At 42.3% G+C, this 8,949-nt stretch overlaps 1 pseudogene; it reads right to left on the bottom strand.

The window, feature by feature from the left end:
• Positions 1–951: 951 nt before the first annotated feature.
• On the bottom strand, positions 952–1,509 carry LOC101322974 (transmembrane protein 126A pseudogene; annotated as a pseudogene).
• Between the last annotated feature and the right edge of the window lie 7,440 nt (positions 1,510–8,949).

Raw genomic sequence — 8,949 nt, 5'->3', positions numbered from 1 at the left:
TCGCAGAGTTCAGACAGCCCTTGGCAAATTGTTTGAGCTTGCTGAAATTAGATATGTACATACAGACCTGGTACCAGAGTATACCTTGACATTTGTATAGTTAGTCTGGCTTTTTCTAGATTCCACAGGATTTGGGGTTCTTGTCTCTACCTTCAGACTTCCATCTGCAGTGTGGAATTATCAGTCCCCAAAGATATGGCTAAGATAATTTTGCCCCTTAAAATAAAGGCCAAATGTGTCCCTCTAGCCATTATGTAATATTCTTCTATTGGGGGTGCTTGAGATAATAGGTGTGAACATGCTTTATAAACTGTAAAGTGCTATCTAAATAGAAGTTTTGTGGCTATTGCATGGTTAAACTAAGCTTTGCAATGAAAGAATTGGAACTGAACTGCAATTCTCAGTCTGGAGCCCACTGTCAATTAGGTTTATAGTTTCATCAATTTGCCATTTAATTGTTTCAAGTTATCCAAGTGCCAGGCAACGTTCTTGTATTCTTTCTTCCGTAAAGCAGTAGAACAAATACTTAAGTTTAACGTAAAAGTTGACATAGACGGAGGCAATATTTTTCTTTTTAGGACATTAAAAGACAGATATTTGGAGAAATGCTTTTAAAACATTTTGGAATCTGGCTAAGTCTATCCATGGCTTTCACCAGCTGTCCCCCTAATTTGTCTCTCGCAGCTTCTTCCCATTTTCAAGAGCCTGTATCAACGCTCTCCTCATGGATGTCAGTTGGTGCAGCAGCTCCATGTGTGGTCAGGGTTGTTGGAATTCTAGAAGGGTCCATGTCACTTTATTTTTAGACTCCTTGTGACTTAAAAATATAAGAAATACCATAATAAGGTTAACAAAATTATGGTATATTTTTTAAAATTATGTCTTTTTATTCATACTTAGATGTAGGTTATTTTTACAATCTTTATTTTTGTGTACAGATGTGTTTAACAATTACTGAATTTCTAGGCCAGGTTCAGGTATCTAAAGTGCCTTTATAAGTAGTTTATATTGTCTAGACCCAAGGTATGCTGCAAGCCCAGTCTGGAGCAAAATTAGAAATAACATCTTTCTAAAGACAGGTTTAGTCATCCTAATCCAGTAATTTGTTTCCTTTCTCGGGCAGCAGGGCTGAGCTATACCTGGTTAGGCCACCATTCACAAGGGACAGCCAAGAAAACAGGGTACAGGTCACCAGAAACAAGACCAACCAATCCACCATGTGTTACGGTACAGGTTTCGCTGCGCAAATCACAAAACCTTTGGAAGATACGTGTGCCATCAAAAATGGGATCACTGCCATTGGTAAACCAGCAGCTACAGGAGCCTGTGTCACAGGTAAGATGCTTCAAAAAAGACCATTTGCTATTAGGCCACAGAGAGCAGCATTAAGTCCAATATAAGTCGATCCATTTTCAAGCAGATTCCTTTCTGCTTCCGGAAGTTGGTTCATTTTCCTGGTTATGATATCAAGTTCTCCTTGACAGTATCGTCTGGTTCATGATTTTCCATCTTGAGCCTTACTCTTTCCACCCAGCACTAGCTGCTTCCTCTAGTCTTCTTCAGCCATGCGAGGGCTCACGCCAACCTTTGCTCAACTCATCCAGGTGCAGCTCTCCTTCAGCATAGTTTCAGGGTTCAGACTTAACAAATGAATGCCCTTAACACAAACGAATAGATATTTTAAAAACTTAAATTGATGCACAAGTTTGATACACTGCACTGGGCATAAAGGTGATTAAGACATAATACTCTCCCTCAAGGAATTCTCAGTCCAGCAAACTGTGCAATAGTATATAATAAATAATTGCATATAATTGTCGATAAGGTCATACAACCAGAAAGTACTTAACACGTAGTCTTTTTTCATAGAGAATGTCAAAACTTCAAACAGAAGTGCTTTCCTGTGTGGAAGCCTAGAGCAAGCGACTCTCCAGACTACTTCATGGGCCCTGAGCACACTGGGCTGGCTGTTCACCCCCCCCAGAGACCCATTCTCTGGTTCTTTGAGGTTGCTGGCATATATGCAGCCACACCCTTGTTCATTGTGATTTTCAAGGTGACAGTGTGAGTTGCCATTTCACAACTGGGAAAGCCCCATTGTCTCCTGGCCCGACAGTGGTGCTGAAGCTTTTTTCAAATCGGTTCTCTCACTTTGAAAGCTCTTTTCATGTTTCAAAACACCAGAGAGAGCAAACTGATGCTAAATTACGTAATCTGTAGAGCAATCAATTGGACTAGGGGAAAGAAAAAAAAAGTTGGTCTGGTTATTTTGTTCCAGTCTGCACAGATAACACTCAATATCTTAATGGAGCTAAAACACATTACTGTCTAGGAGAGAGAGAGAGAGAGACTACAGTAACAAGTAGTCAATTTTCCCTCCTGAAAAACTTCATTTTGAGAAGACATACATTCTACACAAATCCTAGCTCCTGCTTGCACACTGTAATGCTTCAGTATACTAGGGATTCTTTGACCTCGTGAGATACCTCCCCAATCCATGCCTTATATATCTCCTGTCTCACCAACTCAGAGCAATTGGAAGAGACTGAGAGATTCAGTTCTAAAAAACAAGCCTCATCATAATGGAAAATCCAATTAACTTTAGATATAGGAGACGCATACCAGCAGCAGTGCTGTAATTTTACCTTCTATGAAAATGGCTTAGCTGTTCATTAGGTAGCATGTCAAAAATTAAACAACGTCAATTATTTTCCTTGTCTCGAGATCTAGCATTATCTGGGGAATTAGAAGACTGACCACTGATATACATTTCAACTAGATGTAATTCCTGAAATCTTTGTTTTTTACTGTTTTATCTTGCATGTTCTGGGATGAGGGAAAATAATTTTCTCTAGGGAACCCAGACTGAACTCCTGTTCAATGGTTTGTAGATTGTGAAATGATGATGCAGATAATGTTGATGTCGTTTTTAGCTTTCCTAAGCGAAAAGTGATATGAAATAGTGATATTATCATGCTTACTGTCTCAGCTGCTTTGTGAGAGAAGTAAGAAAGTGATTGTTATCCCTGCTTACAGGAAGATAAACTGGGAGGTTGCAGGACTGGCTGAAATGTTCTACGTGATGGTTGATGGAGCTGAAACAAAAGCCAGGTCTCGACATCAAGCTCAGTGTCCAGCCTCCATACTATGCCTTCTCACACTGGCAAAGCTGACACACCCTGGGTTTCTAATGCAAGCCTGATTTTTATTACTTTTTCCAGATGTGCTTAGCTGCATTGAAAAATAAATCTATTCTTTTCCACAAAATGGCGAAGGATAGAAAGATGGTTAAGTCCTAATCCCTGTCCTCTAGAGGGTTAAAACAGTACCACAGGGCTTCCCTGGTGGCGCAGTGGTTGAGAGTCCGCCTGCCGATGCAGGGGACATGGGTTCGTGCCCCGGTCTGGGAAGATCCCACATGCGGCGGAGCGGCTGGGCCCGTGAGCCATGGCCGCTGAGCCTGCGCGTCCGGAGCCTGTGCTCCGCGACGGGAGAGGCCACAACAGTGAGAGGCCCGCCTACCGCAAAAAAATAAATAAATAAAACAGTACCACAAATACAAAGCAGAGAAATCATAGACAGCATATTAGAAATATAAGAAAATTATATTAAAGTCTTTCTGAAAGTAGGTAAAATATAAATTATAGGTGTGTAAACACATACTTATAAGTACAAGAGTGATACGGAAGTTTAAGGAGGTCTCTTTTGGTTGGGAGTAAAGAAAAATCAGGGAAAGCAAATGAGGGAAGAGGGGAGGATGATTGGGCTGCACTTCCCTTCCCTGTGGTTTCTTTTTGTTTAGCCAGCCTGCCCTTCCCCAGGCAGAGTTTCTCCAACTTAATGCTGCATGTAAGACTTAACCGAGGGAAACTTTTGAAAAATGCAGATTCATGTGTTCACAAACATCTTGCCGTGGGCCCGCAGTGAGATCTTGAAATCTGCATTTTTAGCAAGGCTCCAGTGGCTGAGAGTCAAGCTTTGGACTTTGAATTGGGAAACAGTGCTTTGAGATCATGCCAATCATCAGTTTTAAGGAAAGGAGAGTTCCAACTTGGAAGATATAGATGATATAGGAGTCCACAAAGGGTGGTCTTTGCAATCTCCATCTGACATCATGGGAAAGTAGGACTGAAAGAGGAAAGGAAAAGCCACCTCTCAGTAATTAACGAATACAGTCTTCTCCCAGCCCACGTATCCTTGGGCACAGCCCTGTGTGCGTGCATCAGAGAAATCTGACTCCTGACAATGCTTCCACTTTCCCTGTCCAGCTCCTACATTTCCTCTGACCCTCCTATTATGCTTCATCTGGGGCACGGCTGCTCTCATTTTCCATTTATGAATAATTTGGGGCTATATTTAGGCATCTCCAGTCATTAGGTACCCACATTTCTGTACACAGCCTATAAGGTTTTATTTTTTTTTTTAGAATTCTAGAAATTCATGAGAAAGAAAGCTCTTAATATTAGGTCACTTAGTCAATTACCTCCCTTCCTGCCTAATGCAAGATCATTCCCAATAGTCCTGTTTCTAGCTCTGTTGTCTATTTTTAAATGTACTAACTGATGGTGATTCTGCCACTCCCCTCAGGAGACTGTTATCCTGGCCCACCATTCTCAGTGTCAGGGGGCTTTCCCTGGTAATTAGCTCCAACTTGCTATTTCTTCCCCTTCCCATTATCCTTGGTTATCAATTCCCTTGTAACAACATTATTTCTCTCACAGTAGTTCTATATTTTTAGATAGTTTCCACAGTTTCACAAGCCACTGTTAAAAGGAGTTGAGCTACTTAGTATCAGCCCATATCTTAATTAGTCACGCTGTTGGAGGATGAAGATGGACCTAATGCAAAGGGTCATTGGGTCCTGCTGTGTCCCGCCAAGGGCTGCATTATCTTGTGCCTGCATCTCCGTGCTTGTCTGCATTGATTTTATCAGTCTGAGGTCATCCTCCTCTACAGAGCAGCGTCTCTTTAAGCGTAATGTGTCTAGGTCACATGAAGGTTTATAAAAAAAGGGCCACCTCATTATCTGAAAAATGGGAACGAGACTTTCTACTTGGTTACATTTCTATGAATGTTAAATGATACCAGGTACACAAATAATTTAGCAAAAATTCTAGCATGCAGTAAATATAATAAAATCCTGAGGCATATCGAAATGGTACTAACATGAATATACCTCATTCTGTTTTCAGCTTTACCTCATTCTGTTTTCAGCTTTGTTAATTGCTGGTCATATGACCTCATCAAAACTTATGTGCAATGATTAATTATATAATCCTTCACAGTTGCTGGACCGAGTATTCCTTGAGGAGAGGAATTGTGTCTTATTCATCTTTATGCCCAGGGCATCAAGCTTAAATGTATCAGCTTAAGTTGTTTTGCCTTCCTGAGCCTCAGTGTTCACTTCTGTGAAATGAGCACATATGATCTACCTTTAGGTCAGACATATTTTATGTCCTAGCTTATATCTTCTTAGCCCACAGTTTTGCTCCAGCCACTGCTGCAGCTACCTCACATGCAGAGGAAGAGACCAACGACACCTCACCTCACCCACACCCCGAGGAATCCTGCCATCACCTAAGAGACATCTGCAAGAGCCTGGGTCCGATCATCCAAGCAGTGGTTCTCACCGGGAAGATTTGGTGATCACAACTGTGGGAGGGAGGTGCCACTGGCATCTACTAGAAAGAGGCCGGGGACACTGTTAACAACCTGCGATGTCCCCAACAAGAAAGAATTGCCCAGCCCGTATGCCAATAGTGCTGCTGTTGAGAAACCCTGACAGAGAGACCCTACAGAAACCTCATCCGAGGAAGATGCCTCATAAGATACACTCCTTTCTCTCGTGTTCAGACCCTGTCCCCTTCACCGCTCTGGACTGGACCCATCAGAAGGTTATTTCTCTGCTCTATAAGTGCATACATGAACACAGCAGATTTATACTAATAAGGTGTGTGTATAATAGCAGAACATTGGTTTCTATCCTGTGGTGTCAGAGCTGTAATGCTAGGAATGTTTAGGTCACAGCACCACCACAGGGGGATACATGCTCTTTGCTCCGGGAAGAAACAGCACAGCTAAAGAATTGCAATACAGAAACGAAGGGAACAAGTGTAGAAGTAGATCTTGAGGGTACTCATATATGAGGTTAGAGTGTAAGGCTGGAGAGGGGAGAATTTATTGACATTGGAACACTCTCCCATGATAGAGGGTTCGATGTCTTAGCAAGGACAAAAAAAAATTGGTCCTAATACACTGCTGGGATCATTCTTTGAAGCTTGGACCTGACCAAAGTAAATCAGGTATAAAAATGCTTTGGCAGAGTATTTGGGAAAAGGATCAAAAGGCTCAGAGAGAGAGATGGGAATGCTGTAATAGATTTATGTTAGATCAAACAAACCTCCACCTGACTATGATCTCTGAGGAGGCCCAAAAGACACTCTTCCACTCAGTCAGTAAAGAATGCATGGGGGCTTCCCTGGTGGCGCAGTGGTTGAGAGTCCGCCTGCCGATGCAGGGGACACGGGTTCGTGCCCCGGTCTGGGAAGATTCCATGTGCCGCGGAGTGGCTGGGCCCGTGAGCCATGGCCGCTGAGCCTGCGTGTCCGGAGCTTGTGCTCCGCAGCAGTAGAGGCCACAGCAGTGAGAGGCCCGCGTACCGCAAAAAAAAAAAAAAAAAAAAAAAAAAAAGAATGCATGATGAAGGGAAGCACAACATGGTGGAGAAGCTTGGCTATAGCTGCTGACTGATGGTGAGAGATACTATATTGGAACTGGTTTCCCTGATATTACTGGAATTGATAGGATTCTAAAATAGCAGAGGCAATTTAGTCTCTACAGAAATAGGGTGGACATCATTATCGAAATGGACAGCAAGGCCAGAGTGACAATCAGAGTGTCTTAACCCATAGGGATCTGTGGGAATTGTTAATAGATCATGGGAGCAAGATGGATGGGCAGCCAACTAGAGTTCTGTATCATCTGTGTAACCAGAAATTGAAATTCAGCAAGCAAAAAACTGGTGTCAGCCACCATGATGGAAAAATCACACACTCACTCATTTTCTAGATCTAAATCAATTCTCAGACCCTGAGCTCAGTCTCAGAACCAGAGCTCACTGACTAATGAAGAGGCTAGGTCCCCTCAAGGAAGAATTCTGAAATACCACTGTAATTATATGTAGTAAATATTCCCTGATTCCCGAAGGAATCTGAAATTAGTTACCAGAGTAAGTATGTACTGGGGAAAGAAGAATACCCAGACCATTCAAGGGACTGTTAGGCACAGGGTCTGAGTTGACTCTGATAGCAAGAAATCTAAAATGCCACTGGACCCTTCATTAGAGAAGGCTCACGTAAGCCGGATAATGAGTGGACTCCCGGCCCACATCCATCCCAGAGTGGTCCAATGGGTCCACAGACCATCTGTGCAGTTATTGCCCATTCCCCCAGTGCCATCAAGATTTGTTCTTTGGCCAAAGGTATAAGGGCAACAGTGTTTGCAAGGGGCAAGAGGAAGTCCCTAAATCTGCAGTATTATGTCACAGACGGAATTTCAGAAATTAGCACCACTATCAAAGATTTGGAGGATGCAAGGATACCCCCTTCAGTTCACCTATTTGGCCACTGCAAAAATGACAGAGATCATGGTGAATGACGATGGACCAAAATAAACATAAACAAGGGGTCGTCACAATCACAACTGCTACACCAGGTGTGGTATTTTCCTAGAACAGATTATCACAGCTTCTGGCACTTTTGAGCAGAAAAATGTATTTTTTTCTCAATCCCCATAAATAATAAGGATCAAAAGCAGTTTGCTGTTATGTAGAAAAGTCCACAGTATTCATTGTCTGTCTTACCCCAGAACCAGGTTAAATCTGTTCTCTGTCACAATATAGTCCACAGAGACCTTGATCGTCTTGATATTGCACAGAACCTGCATGATTGCTGGTTGACATCGCTGATGGTGCCATGGTGATCGGACCTGGTGATCAGGAGGCAGCAAGTATTTAGATTGTCCTGGTAAGACATATACATGCTAGACGGTAGATGATAAAACCCTCAAAGTTTCAAGGACCCACCACAGGGATGATGTTTTTAAAGATCCAATGAATGGGAACATGTGGGAAATTTTTTAATATAAATGACAAACTGTTGACCTACACACGTCCTATCACTAATAAAGAGGCACTGCGCGTGGCAGGCTTATTTGAATACTGGTGTCAACACACACCATACACAGTCATACACTGTGAACCATTTATTGGTGTCTTGGAAGGCTGCCATATACCAAGGTGTGGTATATGCTGCCCAGAACAGGAAAGGACCCTATAGCAGGTCCAGACTGCAGTCCAAGCTGCCCTGATGCTCAGGCAGTATGACCTAGAAGATGGATAGTGCATTAGGACGCTGTATATAGTCTCTGTCAAACCTCAATATGACCTTGCTGGAAAACACAGTGAAAATCTTATCTACTTGTACACAGATATGGCATCTAGATGAATGGATTTGTTTGCCATGTTTAAAAATAAAATGATCTGCTTTAGTTGAAGCCATTAGTGCTCATGAATAACTGAATTTATACTTAATTCTTCGCAAATATACTTAAATTACATATACATTGTATCATGTTAAGGAACCAGAGTTAGCCCAGATATCTCAGCCCTGGTAGCAAAATCAAAGCTGTAACTGTAGTTAGGGGTTGAGAACTGATACCAAATGGCTAAATCCAATTATGTTTTCCGCTATTTGATTGGGCCAGCACAGTGTTTAAATTAAACATCAAAAAACGAAGCCAGTGAATGCCTTTAGTAGGAGTATGCACTCTCTAGTCTGCCATGGGCACCTCCATTTCCTCTGTCTTACATCCACCCAGCCTACTTTTATCTGCATAGTCCTGAAGACTACTGAGTTTGAGGTTCCTTTTCTGCACAGGGAGTATTCTTCC

The sequence above is a fragment of the Tursiops truncatus genome, chromosome 7, assembly GCF_011762595.2.
Source record: "Tursiops truncatus isolate mTurTru1 chromosome 7, mTurTru1.mat.Y, whole genome shotgun sequence".
NCBI lineage: Eukaryota > Metazoa > Chordata > Mammalia > Artiodactyla > Delphinidae > Tursiops > Tursiops truncatus.
Note: the sequence above shows the minus strand (reverse complement) of the source record. Positions and strands in the feature narration are given on the sequence as shown.